The sequence below is a fragment of the Palaemon carinicauda genome, unplaced genomic scaffold (assembly GCF_036898095.1).
Source record: "Palaemon carinicauda isolate YSFRI2023 unplaced genomic scaffold, ASM3689809v2 scaffold67, whole genome shotgun sequence".
NCBI classification, from domain to species: Eukaryota; Metazoa; Arthropoda; class Malacostraca; order Decapoda; family Palaemonidae; genus Palaemon; species Palaemon carinicauda.
The window spans coordinates 349245-371832 of NW_027171949.1; the positions used below are offsets into that span (position 1 = coordinate 349245).

Below are 22588 nucleotides of genomic sequence, written 5' to 3' on the forward strand. Positions count from 1 at the left end.
ATGTCAAAAACAGATATGTCATGTATAAACTATAAAAAGACTCATGTCAGCCTGGTCATCATAAAAACATTTGCTGCAACTTTGAACTTTTGAAGTTCTACCGATTCAACTACCCGATTAGGAAGATCATTCCACAACTTGGTAACAGCTGGAATAAAACTTCTAATGCTGCTATGAAACTTCTCAGACCAGAGAAAACGGCTGGCATAGATGACCTAATGAAAATTATCTTACATTTTGGAGACAAAACATAAGCATGGCTCCTGTTGCTATTCAATTCCTGTGCAACGACTTACCAAATCCCAAAGATCTGGAGAAGAGCGAGAGTAACGGCCTTGCTGAAACCAGGGAAAGATCCTTCATCCCCCAAGAGCTATTGACCTATATCCTTAACCCTTTACCCCCAGGCTATTTGGAAATTTCCAACCCCTAACCCCCAGGGGGTTATTTTTTTCCCAGCACATTTTGCAGTATATATTTTTTTAATTGCTCTAACAGCCTTAATTTTTGTCATAGAGAGGTCAGGTTGGTTTCATTCTCTTGGAAAATGCCTGAATTTTCTCAACAAATTATCAAAAATATGAATAAAAAATTTTTCATAGCATTTTTTTGCAAGGACGTACCGGTACGTCCATGGGGGTAAAGGGATGGCTTTTGTGAAACGTACCATTACGTCCTTTGGGGGTAAAAGGGTTAATGCGTATCCTGTACAACTTACACGAACGAATGATCTTAGCCCATATCCAACCAACTACCGAAGCACCACTGTCGTCAAACCAAGCTGGTTTTAGACGAGGTTGATCCTCCCGCAGTCAGATGTGAAACGTGACGCAATACAATGAGAACAGGCTTGACAAGGAAATTACCAGTATAGTCTTTGTCAGCCTTAAACATATGTTACTGTAAACTATAGAGCAATATTTCTGAAGGTGGCCCAACTATGGGGAATACCAGCATAGCCCGCATCGCTGAATCATTACTTTCCAATCAGCAATCTTTTGTAGAAACAGACGACAGGAAAAGCAGATGGAAGATACATAACAACAGCCTTCCACAACAGTCAGTGCTGGCACCAACACCATTTAAGATCTAAACATATGACCAGCCTAAGTGCCTGAGCATCCGCAGGTACATATATGCAGACAACCTGTGCATTTTTAGACAATCGGACTCCTTTACTACCATCGAAGAAATTATGTCTAAAGCCCTGACTACCCTCTCCTACAACAAAATGTGGCACCTCAATGCCAATCCAAGGAAAACACAGGTGTGTGCCTTCCACGTGGTCAATCGCCAAGCAAAAAGAAAATTAAAGGTCAAATTGGGTAACAAAACTGGAAAATCCTCCCTTCAAATAGTAGCACCAATGCTTTCCCAATTAACATCTGGGACATATATACAGTATACGGTTCACTATCATTTAGTTTTCATTACCTAAGCAATATTGGCAATAAAAAATTATGTACATTTGAAAAGTAAAGTAGTAAAATAACTTCTCTATTGATTCTAAGTTTTGCCAGACAATTCAAGACGCTTCTATGTCAATTAAGACTTCGGCTACAAATGCATCTGAGAAGTTAGGTCAAATTTCTCATAGCAATTCAGGAACAAGATAGTTTTTGTTCCAAACAAAGATAGTTTTTGTTCCAAACAATCAGACTTTTGTTCCGTGAAGTCTAACATTTCCCAGAGCCATACTGTAGGGTGGGCTGTGGCACCCTAGCAGTACCAGCTGAACTCGGTTGAGTCCCTTGTCAGGCTGGGAGGAACGTAGATAGTAGAGGTCCCCTTTTTTGTTTTGTTTCATTTGTTGATGTCGGCTACCCCCCAAAATTGGGGGAAGTGCCTTGGTATATGTTCAACCTAGACTGATTAACTTGAATAAAAATTCACTTAACCGCATCTTTCTAGTTACTGACAATGTTATAAATTTGTAAGGCTTTCCCCACAGACTTAAAAATGGCCACAGCAGTATTTATCCCTATTTCAGGTACAGGATATGAATGTCGAACTCAAGACGAAAAGCTCTTTAAGCCCCAAGCTGGTACCACCTTTCGAAGGGACAGCATGTGTCATACATATAATAAAAGTATTCCCATACACTCAACCAAAGGAATAACTATTGATTTAATTGATCGCAAACTATTTCAAGTTTTTACCTTTAAAGACATCTGGCAGGATTTAAATTTGTAAAACAAATTTTCATGTAAACAATGAAAAAGTCAACGTGATAGTCAATCAAATTAAAATGAAAAATGACAAGTCCAGCTCATTGTAAAAAAATGCTCTACGAGTTCAATTTCCTACATAACACACCACGAAATTTACATGAAATTAGCCAGTTCAAAATATTGGAATTAAAATTTAACTATCACAATAAAAATTTCGCTTAAAGAAAAATTTTCAAAATTAAATTGAAAAATCTATGGTTTTCTATGAGCTTGAACAAAAATTGTACATTCTTTAAACCAACACATCTAGTATTAAACATCACAAAAACTGAAAGCAGCCGAAATATGCTTATGCCAAAGTAAGGTTTCCTTGTTCATTCATAGAAGAATGTGATTCTTTGGCAATTACATTTACATTACAAAGGAATTCTACTGCACATTCCATAATACAATAACATAAAACATTATTCACGTACCAATTCATAGACATGAGTGAAAACATGAGCTCAAGCATCCCTCAAGAGTAACCCTACCACCCCCTTGGACTTCTGTGCATAAGTTTACTTTCACATATGAAAGGGACAAAACATCCTTTAACAGTGACGGAGAAAACAGATCTGCATCTGGAAGAGCGCAAGGGAAGCGAGGGACTTCTCTTCCCCATCTCGGCAATCATCTGTCAACTTAAACCTTTGAATCGGTTTCGGAACTGATAACCGACTGGCCACGTCCCGCTGAGAACACTCGGCCTCCTCTCGAAGAGTTTTCAATTGAGACGATTCTCTGGGCTGCTTTCAGATTTCGCTCAAGGCAGCAGATTTTCTGAAATAACATGAAATCAGTTAATACTGTCATACTGTACACGTTAAAATAATTTGGTATCTCTAAACATGGATAACGAGGTACAACAAGGACTCAAACATTAAACATGGATAACGAGGTAAAACAAGGACTCAAACATCTTATATTTGTTCCTATCACTAAAAACAGCAAAAAAAAGTGACATATTGTAACCCTTGTTGTTTATTTGAAGGCACTTCAATTTCTATTTAGTCCGTTACTGTAACTGCGCACGCAATCATTTAAACATTTTACATATCGTCACCCTCATAAACTAATTTACCTAAGTCATTTTCTCCACTTGTTGGGAACTCAAAAAAAAACCTTCTAATTTCCTAATACTTCATATCATTGTCTTGATTTTCAATTCACAAATTCTCAGCAGTGGAATTTGTGAATTAGAATTTGTTAATTGAAGCTAAATACAATGATATAAAGAATTAGGAAATGAGAAGGTTTTTTTTATTTCCCAACAAGTGGAGAAAATGACTTAGGCAGTTAGTTTATGAGGGTGACGATACGCAGAATTCTCCCCTTGCTAATAATGCCCTGCGTTCATTTTTGCTACTACAGTATACCTTTACCTTAAGTTCTGAGTGATAGGAGGATAGATGTGAGAGAGGCAAGAGAGCGTGCTAGAAATAGGAATGAATGGCGAGCGATTGTGACGCAGTTCCGGTAGGCCCTGCTGCTTCCTCTGGTGCCTTAGATGACCGCGGAGGTAGCAGCAGTAGGGGATTCATCGTTATGAAGCTTCATCTGTGGTGGATAACGGGGGAGGGTGGGCTGTGGCACCCTAGCAGTACCAGCTGAACTCGGTTGAATCCCTTGTCAGGCTGGGAGGAACATAGAGAGTAGAGGTCCCCTTTTTGTTTTTTTTCTTTTGTTAATGTAAGCTACCCCCAAAATTGGGGGAAGTGCCTTGGTATATGTATGTATGTAAGTTCTCAAAGAATTTTATCATCTATGGGATTTTCAAATTCACGACAAACATGCATCTATAAGGAAGCTTTTCCATCCATATACCAAAGGCACTTCCCCCAATTTTGGGGGGTAGCCGACATCAACAAGAAACAAAACAAAAAAGGGGACCTCTACTCTCTACGTTCCTCCAGCATAACCAGGGACTCAGCCGAGTTCAGCTGGTACTGCTAGGGTGCCACAGCCCAACCTCCCACATTTCCACCACAGATGAAGCTTCATACTGCTGAGTCCCCTACTGCTGCTAGCTTTTGATTCCTAAAATATGGTCTAGCTCAATTGGATTGGATAAAAAAAATTCCAATCAAGATAAAAAGGCAACATCTATAGCACAATAAGTCATTTGTGGGGTTCAAAGTTGCAAATTCTCGGAACACTAAATTGACTTGCAATGTTAATCTATGCAAAAGGTTTCTCGATATGGGGAAAACCCTATATAATTCATAGTTTTGATCAATTCCTCCTATATTGCACCATGCAAAAGCTTATCTTGAGCTATTTGTGGCGTTAGCAGTTTCTTTCATTTTCCTCGACAAAATTGATGATTGCATTAAATGCTATAAATTAACTTCGTAATGAAAACGAAAAATCCAGGCAAAAATCCCACATTAGATTGTTTTGTGTTAGCTAAATGCTATTTGATTCCATAATTCTAAAAGACAGAATCTTGAAAGAGAATCAGAGAAAAATTACGTTGATAAATGATGCAACTTCTGGTTATACATACATATACCAAGGCACTTCCCCCAATTTGAGTCCCTTGTTAGGCTGGAGGAACATAGAGAGTAGAGGTCCCCTTTTTGTTTTTGTTTCATTTGTTGATGTCGGCTACCCCCCAAAATTGGGGGAAGTGCCTTGGTATATGTATGTATGTACTTCCCCCAATTTTGGGGGGTAGCCGACATCAAACAAATGAAACAAAAAAGGGGACGTCTCCTCTCTACATTCCTCCCAGCCTGACAAGGGACTCAACCGAGTTCGGCTGGTACTGCTAGGGTGGCACAGCCCACCCTCCCACATTATCCACTTCGGGTTATACCACATCTAAACATGAATGAAAGCTGAAGACGACTATAATACAAATATCAATATATCGTCAGTCAATTCGGTTCTAACACGAGTTTCAACAAACTGTCACTTCTCACCTTAGTGAAGTGTACTTTATATTCAAGATTTCCTATCAACAGTACCTTCAATATTTTAGTTTTATTTCAGAAGCATTTCGTTCTTTATTTCTAAGGTAGTATGTTGGCTAGGGCACCAGCCGCTCGTTGTGATACTACCGCTAGAGAGTTATGGGGTCCTTTGACTGGCCAGACAGTACTACATAGGACCCTTCTCTCTGGTTACGGTTCTTTCCCTTTGCCTACACAGACACCGAATAGTCTGGCCTATTCTTTACAGATTCTCCTCTGTCCTCATACACCTGACAACACTGTGATTATCAAACAATTCTTCATCACCCAAGGGGTTAACTACTCCACTGTAATTGTTCAGCGACTACTTTTTCTTGGCAAGGGTAGAAGAGACTCTTTAGCTATGGTCAGCCGCTCTTCTAGAAGGACACTGCAAAATCAAACCATTGTTCTCTAGTCTTAGGTAGTGCCATAACCTCTGTACCATGGTCTTCCACTGTCTTGGGTTAGAGATCTCTTGCTTGTGAGTACACTCAGACACACTATTCTATCTTATTTCTCTTCCTCTGGTTTTGTTAAAGTTTTCATAGTTTATTTAAGAAATAAGAAATATTTATTTCAATGTTGTTACTGTTCGTAAGATATTTTATTATCCCTTGTTTCCTTTCCTCACCGGGCTATTTTCCCTGTTGGAGCCCCTGGGCTTATGGCATTCTGCTTTTCCAACTAGGGTTGTAGTCAAGCAAGCGATAACAATAACAATATCATCGTTACACCTAATAGTAGACTTAACCACTTGACCCACATTATATCAGGCTTCAAAAGAAACAAAAAGTTTTAAGACCACATTCTATTTCATACCATCGAAAATAAGCTGTCTTTATAATTTCTTGCCTTTACCTCACATCAATAGAACAACTCTACCAAGTTCAATGTCTTACCTTTAGAAGCTCTGAACCCAGACGGCAAAATGGCTTAAACCACCATCGTTGTATGACATGGCTTCAACTATTCCTCACAGTTCTTCCATTTAATCTATTGACCTTTTCATATTTGATCAACCTGAGGGAAAAGAAACATATGAGAATAAGGATATTACAATCTCTTGTCCTACTTTTCAAACCTCTAAGGATCTTTAGAAATGTTGTCCTGTTGCGTTAAAATTGATAAACAGCTCTTTGAAGCTTCACTGTCATATCAGTTCAAATAATCTATACTGAACACTGTTTAACCCTTTTACCCCCAGGCTCTTTGGAAATTTCCAACCCTTAACCCCCAAGGGGTTATTTTTTCCCCAGCACATTTTGCAGTATATATTTTTCAAATTGCTCTATCAGCCTTAATTTTTGTCATAGAGAGGTCAGGTTAGTCTCATTCTCTTGGAAAATGCCTGAATTTTCTCAAAAAAATTATTAAAAATACGAAAAAAAAAAAATTTTATAGCATTTTTTTGCAAGGACATACCGGTACGTCCATGGGGGTAAAGGGATGAGTTTTGTGAAATGTACCAGTACGTCCTTTGGGGGTAAAAGGGTTAATTGAACGTGCCTCTCAGTCATACACAACAGCTACAAGAGCACAATGCCAATGACTTAAGTACAGTACCATATATTTAAAGCCATACTTTTCTAAGAGGACATAACTTTTATAAAAATTTGCAGTTTACAAAAATAAAGTAATTAAATCTACTTGCAAATCTATGTAAACCTATTACAGCATGCGGAACAAACCTCTGTTGTGGTTCCCTTAGGTTGGAATAGTCATTGCAAATGTTCTCCTTGATAGCCATCTATATTCAAACTAAATTTCGATATTTTAATTCCATCAGAGGGAAATTTGATCTGGCAGTTTTCCTGCAAAGAAAATTACTCCATAAAGAAAGGAAAACTTACTTGAATATGTAATGATAGAACCTAAAGCCTTCTTGATTGAAACCTATTTTCTTTATTGTGATAATCATGGTAGGTCATCTAGCCTACAGATCTGACATTACGCAGTTTATGTAAAAATGAAAAGAAAAATATGAGTATCAATAAAAATTTGGGTGGACGGATGGTGTGAAGAAAGCTCTGGGTGATAGGAGGATAGATGTGAGAGAGGCAAGAGAGCGTGCTAGAAATAGGAATGAATGGCGAGCGATTGTGACGCAGTTCCGGTAGGCCCTGCTGCTGCCTCCGGTGCCTTAGATGACCACGGAGGTAGCAGCAGTAGGGGATTCAGCATTATGAAGCTTCATCTGTGGTGGATAATGTGGGAGGTTGGGCTGTGGCACCCTAGCAGTACCAGCTGAACTCGGTTGAGTCTCTGGTTAGGCTGAAGGAACGTAGAGAGTAGAGGTCCCCTTTTTGTTTTGTTTCTTTGTTGATGTCGGCTAGCCCCCAAAATTGGGGGAAGTGCCTTTGGTATATGTATGTATGTATCAATAAAAATTGGCAATTTATAAATAAACACATACAAATACATGTTTCAAGATAGCAATGAATCATGAAACTAGTGTGTAATGGCTAGCGTCAATACTACAAAATCAATAATATTCACTCAACTAGGGACATGGTATGCTACACCAAATATAGTAATTCTTGACTTTTTCTTATAGATTTCTGTCCCACTTCTCAAAAGATATACTCACTTGTTTTTAATACAATTTTTACTTTGAATGGCATTATCAACTACCTTGAATCTTATCAAATAACTTGGCATTGCTACCTTTCATGGGTTCTTCCAAGGTGCTTTGAGAGAAAACCTTACATTTGTCTAAAACATTTAGTGAAATGGCAAATTATATCTACTTCCTCCATGATTGTTTGTTAACCCTTTTACCCCCAGGCTCTTAGGAAATTTCCAACCCTTAACCCCCAGGGGGTTATTTTTTTCCCAGCACATTTTGCAGTACTGTATATTTTTTTTAAATTGCTCTAACAGCCTTAATTTTTGTCATAGAGAGGTCAGGTTGGTCTCATTCTCTTGGAAATGCCTGAATTTTTTCAAAAAATTATCAAAAATATGAAAAAAAAATTTTATAGCATTTTTTTGCAAGGACGTACCGGTACATCCATGGGGGTAAAGGAATGAGTTTTGTGAAACGTACCAGTACGTCCTTTGGGGGTAAAACGGTTAAGTGAACGGAAAATTATATATACTTCCTCCATGATTGTTTGTTAAGTCTTTGCGACAAATTTCTCTATATTAAGCAATGAAAAATAATCTTGACTACAGTACTACGGTGTTAAAAACTACTTTTGTTATCAATTTCAAAAATGAAAAGACCACTGAAGAAAATTATTTTTCAATATTAAACTTACCCGATAATCATGTAGCTGTCAACTCCGTTGCCCGACAGAATTCTATGGAGGGATACGCCAGCTATCACAATACTAGAAGGGGGTGTATTTACCAGCGCCACCTGTGGCCAGGTACTCAAGTACTTCTTGTTGACACCTCCTCAATTATTCCTCTGTCGTGCTTCCGGCAAGACGTTCTGGGATACGCTTATGTTCTTGGAGTATTTTCACGACTTTGGTGAAGTATTTCTCTTTGATTTCGGCTGTCGCTTTACTGGAAAACTTCTATATTAGCTTAGTTAGCTTTTGGAATTAATTTGATTAATTTTGGTGACGAGAGAGTATGAACTCTCGTTCACCTTTCAATGGCCGACCCTTCCCTTAGACGGAAGTGTTGGTGTCTAAGAGAGTATAGACTCTCTTTCTTAATTTTGCTTAACAAAGTTATAGATTTATTTTATATCTCTCCGCCTCTTATAGGCCTCTTCGATTAACTTCCTTTTATTATAAACTCATTAAAATTAATTTTTATATTTGTTTATATTCGACCTTCCTAATAGTAGGCGGTCTTTTACCGAAGTTAATAAACTTTGAGCCCGTCATTTCGGTTTTACCTGTTAACATATTATGCTATTTCCGCCACAGAGTTTGAAAGATTTTCTTTGACAGTCTCGTACTGTTTTCAAAGCTGAACTAACGTTTTGTTTTGTCTCTGCAGTTGTTGACGTTCAGAACGTTCAACTTGCACTCTATCGTTTCGATAGAGAAAGAATGTTCACGGTTTCACGTTGCAGTAAGAGTAACCGTGTCTAGCGTTTTGTTCATTCTTTCTTAACTTAATGGTTTTGATCCTAATAAAGGAACTTTTCAGTTTTTTCCTTTAACAATAATATGTTTTAACGATATATATGATTGGGCTCTTCTCTCAGGTTCTAAGTCAAGAGAGAGAGAGAGAGAGAGAGAGAGAGATAGAGACGGAGGGAGAAAGAGGATAAACGTTTCATTCAAGCCTGCCAGGCGTACGAGTAACGTCATTATCGATTTTTGCTCTTCTCCCTAGTCTCTTTAGGGGAAGAAACTAAACGTTTCTAGAGTGATCTAGTGTTTAGTCTCTTTCCAACCACTGATTTATCTTTCATTAGATTTTTCTGTTACATTGTAATTCTGTTTTCGCAATTACTAACTTTGAGAAAGGATAGAATTGCGTATTTCAGGTACAAACCACTTAAGTTTCGAGTTCAGTGAAATAAGTGCAAACAGAAATCAAAGTGATAAGTGATTAGTGCGTGAGGGTACTTTTGTGCGCGCCAGTCGTCCTCCCAGTCCGGGACCTCTTGCAAGCTCCCAAGCCCAGGGGAGAAGCAATGTCGAAGGGCATAAGGGTTCAGCAGGCCTTGATCGGCGCACAGAAGTATTCTCGGTGGTTGTGGGCGTGTCTTACCGAGACCGTCACTCCCACCCGCAGACGATTGAGCCCTTATTTTGCTCGTCTGCAGAAGAGATTAGGGGAGAAATAAAGGCAGAGTAACGCTGGTCTCAGGTCTCTAGACTTCTTACTCGTTAAGTCCAGACCTATGCCAGACGTACGAAGTTAAAGTTCACAACCCGAATGCAGTCGTTGGGTTAGCTCTGACTCTCCTAAGTCATCAGTTGATTACACTCCGACTTAGAGGAGTAAGGTTCTGCCACAACAGATCTCTGCTGTTAAGGCTTTACCTCAGCAGAACTTAGTGTCTGCCGACCCCAAGTTAACTCTACTGCTGTCCATACAGTCACAACTTTCGGTCTTGATGCGTGAGTGTCGGGCTGAGAGTGTTGCACCGCCTGCACTCCCTCCACCTGTTCTCGCTGCACCTGTGCTCGCCCAGCCTGCACCTGCTCCGCCTGGTCGCAGCACCATCTGCCAGGCGTACGATGTTGTGAACTCTACTACAGTCCATGCAAGCACAGTTTTCGGACTTGATGAGTGAGTGTCGGGCTGAGAGTGTTGCTCCACCGCCTCCGCCTACACTCCCTCCTCCTACACTCGCTCCGCCTGATCACAGTACCATCTGCCAGGCGTATGATGTTGTGGACTCTACTACAGTCCATGCAAGCACAGCTTTCGGACTTGATGCGTGAGTGTCGTGCTGAGAGTGTTGCACCTCCTGCACCTGTGGTGCACCAACCTCCTGCACCCGTTCAGCCTGTGCTGCACCCGCCTGCACCGGTGGTGCACCAACCTCCTGCACCCGTTCAGCCTGTGCTGCACCCGCCTGCACCGGTGGTGCACCAACCTCCTGCACCCGTTCAGCCTATGCTGCACCCGCCTGCACCGGTGGTGCACCAACCTCCTGCACCCGTTCAGCCTGTGCTGCACCCGCCTGCACTCGCTGCACCCAGTCGCAGCTCCATCTGCCAGGCGTACGATGTTGAACCACTTTCGGAGTTTGCTGTTCACAGTGTTGTTCAGCCTCAGCCTTCTTTAAGGCAACCCTTGCTTTGGGATCAGGAGAGTTACACTCTTCCTCCTCCTCCCCTTGCTGCTCCTCCAGTGGTACAACTCTCGGTTGGGGTACAACAACCTCTCCCCTCCGTGAGTCTGTCTGCTCAACCAGCGCTGCACCGAGTTCAACCCTCATCTAGGCAAGCTCATCTACACCATGCACTTGCGCCTCAGGAGCCTCAGCTTGCTAGAACTTTACCTTGTTCTGCGCAGCCTCAACCTTCTCATGCTCCACTCTTCTCTCAGGAACAGGAACGGACTACTCCGCCTCCGTCCTCCGCTCAGCTGGTACAATCCTTGGGTGCAACTCTTGCTAGGAGTCAACCTCCTTCACCCTTGCACCTGCCTTCTGCTCCGTCTGTTGTTCAGCCTATGCAGTCTGAACCTCAGGTTTTCCCTCAAGTTGAGGAAACCTCTGTTGTTGTTCCAGCTCGTTCTGACTCTGCTGTTCAGCATACCATGGTTTAAACCCCATGCAAGCATGCATTAAGCACTCTAGCACTGGTCATGGAATTTCTGAGAAATGTTAAACGCCATGCACACGCTCTGCTTTCCTTTCAGCAGGCTCTGCTTACAGCAGGCTCTACTTCCTACATGCTCAGCATTCAGCATGCTCTGCATTCAGCATGCTCTGCATACAACATGCTCTGCATACAGCATGCTCTGCATTCAGCATGCTCTGCATACAGCATACTCTGCATACATCATGCTCTGCATACCTTACCGCATGCTTCTCAACACATCTTGGGTTGTTGCCAACTCACTAGACTGTCAAGCAGTTTCATAACGTTGCCTTCTAGTCTGCTGCTTTGCACCAGTGAACCCTCACTCAGAGAACTTAGCTTTTCTAGGATAAGGTCCCTGTAGATGAGAAAGTTCTTTTCTCCCTCCTTCTGATATTCCCTTGAGGACTCTGTCATTTGGAGGGAGCCTTTAGCTGCATAACCTCTTATGGACTTTTATTTAAGCATAACATGCTTACAGGGAAGGTAATGGTTACACTTCAGCCGCTAATCCCGTCTGTTACCACACCTGCTCCCATAGACCTTGAGCTGTGTTGCATGACATGCAGTCCAAGCTTAGTCCTTGTTAGAGGATTTTTTGTTTACGGAGTCAATGTGTCACGGGGAAGACGTTCAACAACCAACAGAAGGGACTTGTTGTGACGCAGTGGGCAACCTCAGCAACCCGTTAAGGAGTTGTCTGTACGACCCAGACAGTCTAGACAGATTCGGGTTGTCACTGTACTTCCTCGCTTGCCCATGATTGACAGTTTACAGACTGTGCAGCAGTATCATGATCTTGTGTCCGGCTCCGTCAGACGACTGGCTTTTAAGAGCTCCCTCAAGTCGTCGCTGTCTGGAGATTTTCAAATGGACTATGGATCTGACCAAGGAACTGGGCCTCCTGGTCAATTTTGAGGAGTCTCAGCTCGTTCCATCCCAGACCATTGTCTCCTTGGGTATGGATCTTCAGAGTCGAGCTTTTCGGACTTGTCCGTCGGCCCCAAGGATCTTCCAAGCCCTAGAATGCATCCAGAGCATGCTGAGAAGGAACCGATGCTTAGTCAGGCAGTGGATGAGTCTAACAGGGACACTTTCATCGCTGGCCCTGTTCATCGAGTTAGGGAGACTCCACCTCCGCCCCCTTCAGTATCATCTAGCTGCTCACTGGATAAAGGACATGACGCTAGAGACGGGCTCAGTTCCTGTTTCCGAAGAGATGAGGTCTACTCTAACGTGGTGGAAGAACAGCATTCTTCTCAAGGAAGGTCTACCATTGGCTGTTCAGTCCTCCGACCACCGTCTCTTCTCGGACGCATCGGACACGGGCTGGGGTGCGACACTGGACGGACAGGAATGCTCGGGAACATGGAATCAGGAGCAAAGGACACTTCACATCTATTGCAAGGAGTTGTTGGCAGTTCATTTGGCCTTGATAAACTTCAAGTCCCTCCAGCTTAACAAGGTGGTGGAGGTGAACTCCGACTACACCACAGCCTTGGCTTACATCTCCAAGCAGGGAGGGACTCATTCGAGGAAGTTGTTCGAGATCGCAAGGGACCTCCTCATTTGGTCAAAAGATCGAAAGCTCACGCTGGTAACGAGGCTCATTCAGGGCGATATGAATGTCATGGCAGATCGCCTCAGCCGGAAGGGTCAGGTCTTCCCCACAGAGTGGACCCTTCACAAGAATGTTTGCAGCAGACTTTGGGCCCTGTGGGATCAGCCAACCATAGATCTATTCGCTACCTCGATGACCAAGAGGCTCCTCTTGTATGTTCTCCGATTCCAGACCCAGCAGCAGTTCGCGTGGATGCCTTTCTGCTGGATTGGTCCCATCTCAACCTGTATGCATTCCCGCCGTTCAAGATTGTCAACAGGGTACTTCAGAAGTTCGCCTCTCACAAAGGGACACGGCTGACGTTGGTTGCTCCCCTCTGGCCCGCGAGAGAATGTTTCACTGAGGTACTGCAATGGCTGGTCGACGTTCCCAGGACTCTTCCTCCTAGAGTGGACCTTCTGCGTCAACCTCACGTAAAGAAGGTACTCCCAACCTCCACGCTCTTCGTCTGACTGCCTTCAGACTATCGAAAGACTCTCAAGAGCTAGAGGCTTTTCGAAGGAGGCAGCCAGAGCGATTGCCAGAGCAAGGACGACATCCACTCTCAGAGTCTATCAGTCTTTATGGGAAGTCTTCCGAAGCTGGTGCAAGGCCAATGCAGTTTTCCTCAACCAGTACCAATGTAACCCAGATTGCTGACTTCCTGTTACATCTAAGGAACGTAAGCTCCCTATCAGCTCCTACGATCAAGGGTTACAGAAGTTTGTTGGCAGCGGTTTTCCGCCACAGAGGCTTGGATCTTTCCTCCAACAAAGATCTACAGGACCTCCTTAGGTCTTTTGAGACCTCAAAGGAACGTCGGTTGTCCACTCCAGGCTGGAATCTAGACGTGGTCCTAAGGTTCCTAATGTCATCAGGATTTGAACCGCTCCAATCAGCCTCTTTTAAGGACCTCACATTAAAAAACTCTTTTCCTCGTGTGCTTAGCAACAGGTAAAAGAGTAAGTGAGATCCACGCCTTCAGCAGGAACAGAGGTTTCACATCTGAAACGGCTACATGTTCCTTACAGCTCGGTTTTTTGGCTAAAAACGAGCTTCCTTCCCGTCCTTGGCCTAAGTCGTTCGAGATCCCAAGCCTGTCCAACATGGTGGGGAACGAACTGGAGAGAGTACTTTGCCCAGTTAGAGCTCTTAAGTACTATCTAAAGGTCAAAACCATTACGAGGACAATCAGAAGCTTTATGGTGTGCTATCAAGAAGCCTTCTCTACCAATGTCTAAGAACTCAGTTTCTTACTACATCAGGCTTCTGATTAGAGAAGCAAATTCTCATCTGAAGGAAGAAGACCTTGCTTTGCTGAAGGTAAGGACACATGAAGTGAGAGCTGTGGCTACTTCAGTGGCCTTCAAACAGAACCGTTCTCTGCAGAGTGTTATGGATGCAACCTATTGGAGAAACAAGTCAGTGTTCGCATCATTCTATCTCTAAGATGTCCAGTCTCTTTACGAGTACTGCTACACCCTGGGTCTATTCGTAGCAACGAATGCAGTAGTAGGCGAGGGCTCAGCCACTACATTCCCATAATCCCATAACTTTTTAACCTTTCTCTTGAATACTTTTTATGGGTTGTACGGTCGGCTAAGAAGCCTTCCACATCCTTGTTGATTTGGCGGGTGGTCAATTCTTTCTTGAGAAGCGCCAAGGTTAAAGGTTGTGATGAGGTCCTTTAGTATGGGTTGCAGCCCTGTATACTTTAGCACCTTTGAGTTGATTCAGCCTCCCAAGAGGAACGCTGCGCTCAGTAAGGAAGACGATCTTATTAAAGGCAGAGTAACGGTTCAAGTCGACTTCCTTACCAGGTACTTATTATTTCATTGTTATTGTGGATAACTGATTATATGAAATATGGGATACTTAGCTATCCTTTAATCTTGTACACTGGTTTTCACCCACCCCCCTGGGTGTGAATCAGCTACATGATTATCGGGTAAGTTTAATATTGAAAAATGTTATTTTTATTAATAAAATAAATTTTTGAATATACTTACCCGATAATCATGATTTAATCGACCCTCCCTTCCTCCCCATAGAGAACCAGTGGACCGAGGAATAATTGAGGAGGTGTCAACAAGAAGTACTTGAGTACCTGGCCACAGGTGGCGCTGGTAAATACACCCCCTTCTAGTATTGTGATAGCTGGCGTATCCCTCCATAGAATTCTGTCGGGCAACGGAGTTGACAGCTACATGATTATCGGGTAAGTATATTCAAAAATTTATTTTATTAATAAAAATAACATTTTTGTATTAATCATATTTCAGATATTCTGTATTCAAATCACATGCAACTTTATTCTTGATAATTCTAAAAAGAATTAAAGACACACTCACCATTCGTCCAATGGAACAATAGAACGTATTCTATTATCATAGAAGAATCTATTGATATCAGGCTTCTGAGAAGTGCATATAACAGCCAGAGACCTGAAAAAGAACAAAGTTATTAGTAATGGGTAATCTCGCCATAACAAGAATGTTTAAAACCGAAAATAGTATTTGGAGGCAAAGAATCAAACGGTCTTGACAAATAGCCTGTTGTGAATGGATAGAGAAGTGAAAATGCTTTTATTATTATTATTATTATTATTATTATTATTATTATTATTACTTCCTAAGCTACAACCCTAGTTGGAAAAGCAGGATGCTATAAGCCCAGGTGCTCCAACAGGGAAAATAGCCCAGTGAGGAATGGAAAAAAGGAAAAATAAAATATTTTAAGAACAGTAATAATCAAATAAATATTTCCTGTATAAACTATAAAAACTTTAACAAAACAAGAGGAAGAGAAATTAGATAGGATAGTGTGCCCGAGTGTACCCTCAAGCAAGAGAACTCAAAAGGACATATGAAGACCAGTGTGCTTAATATTTCATATCGCCATTTCCCACCCCTTCCGAGTCCTCAGTTGTGGATTTGAAGAATCTAGAGGGTGCTTAGGTTTCTACGTTTGTTGAGAAAATAAAGTTTTCTGGATTAATAATAGGTGTGTGAAAGAAAGAAAGCAAGAAATTCAACAAGAATGAAGGGGGTTGAAAAGAGAAATCAGAAGGATTTAGGAAAAGGGTTGTGATAGCCAATTGCTCAAGACCTGCTAAAGCTCTATAGTTTCTTGTGTCTGCAACCCCACCATCCTTGTGAGCTAAGGTTGCGGGGTCTGGGGGAGCCTATAGGTTTACCTGCTGAGTCATCAGCAGCCATTGCCTAGCCCTCCCTGGTACTAGCTTGTGTGAAGAGGGTGCGTGGATGCTGATCATATGTATATATGATCCGTATCTAGGACAAGTTGTTCATTGCTTTTGCCATTCATGAGCATTCATGAGTAACCTCTAAACCTTTAACCTTATCATTAGTAATTGAAAGACAGCTTCAATCTGTTTAACTTACTTTCAATAAGAGGTCCAGTATAGGAAATCCAGATAAGAACTACAGAAAAGAAACTCTTGACCTCACTCATAACCTCGTCGGACAAGTAAAAAAAGTCCTAACTATATAAAATCTTGCGATGACAGACTGTATACGTCACCAAGAGTCAGACTAACAACATACATACTTATACCAAGGCACTTCCCCCAATTTTGGGGGTTAGCCGACATCAAACAAATGAAACAAAAAAGGGGACGTCTCCTCTCCACGTTCCTCCCAGCCTGACAAGGGACTCAACTGAGTTCGGCTGGTACTGCTAGGGTGGCACAGCCCACCCTCCCCCATTATCCACCACAGACGAAGCTTCATAATGCAGAATCCCCTACTGCTGCTACCTCCGTGGTCATCCACGGCACCGGAGGAAGCAGCAGGGCCTACCGGAACTGCGTCACAATCGCTCGCCATTCATTCTTATTTCTAGCACGCTCTCTTGCCTCTCTCACATCTATCCTCCTATCACCCAGAGCTTCCTTCACTCCCTCCATCCATCCACCCAAACCTTGGCCTTCCTCTTGTACTTCTCCCATCAGCTCTTACATTCATCACCTTCTTTAGCAGACAGCCATTTTCCATTCTCTCAACATGGCCAAACCACCTCAACACATTCATATCCACTCTAGCAGTTAACTCATTTCTTACACCTGTTCTCACCCTCACTACTTCGTTCCTAACCCCATCTACTCGAAACAAACAAGATTAGGATAAAATTAAATAACTGGGAAAATGTTTAGCTGATGGCCATCTTCAATTGAAGACTGTAACAATCTGAATAACCTGGAACACAGGATGAAAAGGAGTTCCAGTTTACTGTACTCCAGAGACAATAGATTGATGGGACGAAGGCCATTGCGAATTAGTATAAACTACTTGCCCAGGAATTAGCAAGAATTAATAGCCCAGGAATTGCAGCCATACTCAACTTTTTTATATACATTGTCTTTGAAAAATACTGTAAGTCACTCAGCTGATTATTTGTGGATAATCTAGTTTTAACTTTTGATTTCAAGGTGGACATGTTTTAAGAGTAATTTTAACTTCACATAATTCCTGCACATTGGAAATGTGCATCGAAATAGCTATAGTGCACTAGATCCTTTAATAGCTCCTGGATTACAATGAAACTATTTTTATGTGATCTTTATAATGTGCTTTATGATGACCTGACACTAAAATGTGATCGCACAAACTTGAAAGATAACCTAATCGAACTGGTGCTTAACGTTTATGGAATATCTTTCCAACTAGACAAAAAGAAAAAAAAATGATGGGGCAAGAAAGTGTGTGTTTATACTAAATGAATACAGTACCTCCTTCACCATGAAGAGCTGAGTACTATAATGTACTAGAAAATGTCCCTGTAAATAAACAAATTAATGTTTAAACAAACTTTGGGGAAGGACAAATCTAGAAACTACGATGATGTGCTTCGTTGATTTCTGACCTACCTTATTGCCTATGGTGGTCCCATTGTGGGTGTCAACTTGTGGGGATGTCCGCTCGAGAGGGGTCTGCTCGAGAGGGATCCGCTTGAGGGGGTCTGCTCGAGAGGGATCCACTTGAGAGGGATTCAACAGAGTAGACTGCATGCCGAGGGTATTATCCACATACCTGTAAAAGTTCAATTATCTATAATTTCCTGAAACTTAGTTCATTAGGTATAAAAGTTCCCTTCGTTAATTTTCTTAAGATTATTCTTAAATCAGACTTAGAATAAACATTTTTGAATAAATCAATAATCTGGTCTAGTTCTTCTATAATCAAGAATGAATATTGATTTATAGGATGTTTATTTTATATTTTTTTTTTTTTTTTGCTGTTCAAGATATCAGGTACCTTTGACTATTAAAATCTGTTTCTAGAATACACAATTATATTACATAAAATAAACTTCTTGCAAGTGTACGTTTATATTGTATAACTCGACATAACTAAAACTTATATCAGCATAATCTCATCTCTCTCACACGAGCTACGTCAAAAAAACTGTCAAAATATGGATAAATACAAGATAAAATAAAGGCTGTTTACGTTCATAATGACCTCTGCTTATTAACTGAAAAATTGTAATAGAATCAAGTCGAACGTTCTAAATTCATTAAACTTACCTCGATAATTTTTCCCAAAATTTTATGTTGAATGTCGTGGGTCAAGTAATTTCTATACATCATATTACAACAAGTCAATTCGATACAATCCAAGTGGTTGTTATTGTTATTATTATTACAAGCTAAGCTGCAACCCTAATTTCAAAACCAAATAGAAGTTATATGTAAAAATGTTTCCAAGATCTATTTTTAAAAAACCGTAAACTAAGACATTTGTCATCGTTCCATAAAAAGTTTTATAATACAAATACGAAAATTATGCATAATTCAAATATCCGTTTTACCAAAAGCACGAATTATTAATTCTAATATATTTTCAATTCAATTATTATTAATTTCTGGAATTAATCAGTTTGCTTTGGGAATTTAAATCAATTATAATTAATTGTATTAATTCCTTGATATTTTACGAAAAAAAATACATAATAAATTTATTAAAAGTCTAAAGAGTACGTAGATCTTGTCTAACCCCAAAGTCTAAGGAGTACGTAGATCTTGTCTAACCCCAAAGTCTAAGGAGTACGTAGATCTTGTCTAACCCCAAAGTCTAAAGAGTACGTAGATCTTGTCTAACCCCAAAGTCTAAGGAGTACGTAGATCTTGTCTAACCCCAAAGTCTAAGGAGTACGTAGATCTTGTCTAACCCCAAAGTCTAAAGAGTACGTAGATCTTGTCTAAAGAGTACGTAGATCTTGTCTAACCCCAAAGTCTAAGGAGTACGTAGATCTTGTCTAACCCCGAAGTCTAAGGAGTACGTAGATCTTGTCTAACCCCAAAGTCTAAAGAGTACGTAGATCTTGTCTAACCCCAAAGTCTAAGGAGTACGTAGATCTTGTCTAACCCCAAAGTCTAAAGAGTACGTAGATCTTGTCTAACCCCAAAGTCTAAAGAGTACGTAGATCTCGTATAACCCCAAAGTCTAAAGGGTAAATAGATTTTGTCTAACTCCAAAGTCTAAAGAGCACGTAGATCTTGTCTAACCCCAAAGTCTAAAGAGCACGTAGATCTTGTCTAACGCCAAAGTCTAAAGAGTACGTAGATCTTGTCTAACTCCAAAGTCTAAAGAGTACGTAGATCTCGTCTAACTCCAAAGTCTAAAGAGTACGTAGATCTTGTCTAACCCCAAAGTCTAAAGAGTACGTAGATCTCGTCTAACCCCAAAGTCTAAAGAGTACGTAGAACTCGTCTAACCCCAAAGTCTAAAGAGTACGTAGAACTCGTCTAACCCCAAAGTCTAAAGAGTACGTAGATCTTGTCTAACTCCAAACTCTAAAGAGTACGTAGATCTTGCCTAACCCCAAAGTCTAAAGAGTACGTAGATTTTGTCTAACTCCAAAGTCTAAAGAGTACATAGCTTTTGTCTAACCCCAAAGTCTAAAGAGTATATAGATCTTGTCTAACTCCAAAGTCTAAAGAGTACATAAATTTTGTCTAACTCCAAAGTCTGAAGAGTACATAGATCTTGCCTAACCCCAAAGTCTAAAGAGTATGTAGATCTTGTCTAACTCCAAAATCTAAAGAGTATGTAGATCTTGTCTAACTCCAAAGTCTAAAGAGTACATAGATTTTGTCTAACCCACAGTCTAAAGAGTATATAGATCTTGTCTAACTCCAAAGTCTAAAGAGTACATAAATTTTGTCTAACCCCAAAGTCTAAAGAGTACATAGATCTTGTCTAACCCCAAAGTCTAAAGAGTATGTAGATCTTGTCTAACCTTAATGTCTAAAGAGTACATAGATTTTGTCTAACCTCAAAGTCTAAAGAGTACATAGATTTTGTCTAACCCACAGTCTAAAGAGTACATAGATCTTGTCTAACTCCAAAGTCTAAAGAGTATGTAGATCTTGTCTAACTCCAAAGTCTAAAGAGAATGTAGATCTTGTCTAACCTCAATGTCTAAAGAGTACATAGATTTTGTCTAACCCACAGTCTAAAGAGTATGTAGATCTTGTCTAACCCCAAAGTCTAAAGAGAATGTAGATCTTGTCTAACCTCAATGTCTAAAGAGTACATAGATTTTGTCTAACCCACAGTCTAAAGAGTATGTAGATCTTGTCTAACCAACAGTCTAAAGAGAATGTAGATCTTGTCTAACCCACAGTCTAAAGAGTACATAGATTTTGTCTAACCCACAGTCTAAAGAGTATGTAGATCTTGTCTAACCCCAAAGTCTAAAGATAATGTAGATCTTGTCTAACCTCAATGTCTAAAGAGTACATAGATTTTGTCTAATCCACAGTCTAAAGAGTATGTAGATCTTGTCTAACCCCAAAGTCTAAAGAGAATGTAGATCTTGTCTAACCTCAATGTCTAAAGAGTACATAGATTTTGTCTAACCCACAGTCTAAAGAGTATGTAGATCTTGTCTAACCCCAAACTCTAAAGAGAATGTAGAACCTGTCTAACCTCAATGTCTAAAAAGTACATAGATTTTGTCTAATCCACAGTCTAAAGAGTATGTAGTTCTTGTCTAACCCCAAAGTCTAAAGAGAATGTAGATCTTGTCTAACCTCAAAGTCTAAAGAGTACATAGATTTTGTCTAACCCACAGTCTAAAGAGTATGTAGATCTTGTCTAACCCCAAAGTCTAAAGAGAATGTAGATCTTGTCTAACCCACAGTCTGAAGAGTATGTAGATCTTGTCTAACCCCAAAGTCTAAAGAGTACATAGATTTTGTCTAACCCACAGTCTAAAGAGTATGTAGATCTTGTCTAACCCCAAAGTCTAAAGAGAATGTAGAACCTGTCTAACCTCAATCTCTAAAGAGTACATAGATTTTGTCTAATCCACAGTCTAAAGAGTATGTAGATCTTGTCTAACCCCAAAGTCTAAAGAGTACATAGATTTTTTCTAACCCACAGTCTAAAGAGTATGTAGATCTTGTCTAACCCCAAAGTCTAAAGAGAATGTACATCTTGTCTAACCTCAAAGTCTAAAGAGTACATAAATTTTGTCTAACCCACAGTCTAAAGAGTATGTAGATCTTGTCTAACCCCAAAGTCTAAAGAGAATGTAGATCTTGTCTAACCTCAAAGTCTAAAGAGTATGTAGATCTTGTCTAACTCCAAAGTCTAAAGAGTATGTAGATCTTGTCTAACTCTAAAGTCTAAAGAGTACATAGATTTTGTCTAATCCACAGTCTAAAGAGTACATAAATTTTGTCTAACCCACAGTCTAAAGAGTATGTAGATCTTGTCTAACACCAAAGTCTAAAGAGAATGTAGATCTTGTCTAACCTCAATGTCTAAAGAGTACATAGATTTTGTCTAACCCACAGTCTAAAGAGTATGTAGATCTTGTCTAACCCACAGTCTAAAGAGTATGTAGATCTTGTCTAACACCAAAGTCTAAAGAGAATGTAGATCTTGTCTAACCTCAATGTCTAAAGAGTACATAGATTTTGTCTAACCCACAGTCTAAAGAGTATGTAGATCTTGTCTAACCCCAAAGTCTAAAGAGAATGTAGATCTTGTCTAACCTCAAAGTCTAAAGAGTACATAGATTTTGTCTAATCCACAGTCTAAAGAGTACATAGATTTTGTCTAACACACAGTCTAAAGAGTATGTAGATCTTGTCTAACACCAAAGTCTAAAGAGAATGTAGATCTTGTCTAACCTCAAAGTCTAAAGAGTATGTAGATCTTGTCTAACTCCAAAGTCTAAAGAGTATTTAGATCTTGTCTAACCCCAAAGTCTAAAGAGAATGTAGATCTTGTCTAACTTCAAAGTCTAAAGAATACATAGATTTTGTCTAACCCACAGTCTAAAGAGTATGTAGATCTTGTCTAACCTCAAAGTCTAAAGAGAATGTAGATCTTATCTAACCTCAAAGTCTAAAGAGTACATAGATTTTGTCTAACCCACAGTCTAAAGAGTATGTAGATCTTGTCTAACCCCAAAGTCTAAAGAGAATGTAGATCTTGTCTAACCCACACTCTAAAGAGTATGTAGATCTTGTCTAACCCCAAAGTCTAAAGAGAATGTAGATCTTGTCTAACCCACAGTCTAAAGAATACATAGATTTTGTCTAACCCACAGTCT

The 22588-nt window shown here is 40.3% G+C and overlaps 1 long non-coding RNA gene across 1 annotated transcript; it reads right to left on the reverse strand.

The window, feature by feature from the left end:
- Positions 1-1768: 1768 nt before the first annotated feature.
- Positions 1769-18042, reverse strand: LOC137637340 (uncharacterized). Its single transcript, XR_011043573.1, has 4 exons — positions 17886-18042; positions 15349-15441; positions 6070-6190; positions 1769-2993 (listed from the first exon to the last, which is right to left on the reverse strand). It is a non-coding gene; the product is annotated as an uncharacterized lncRNA (long non-coding RNA).
- Between the last annotated feature and the right edge of the window lie 4546 nt (positions 18043-22588).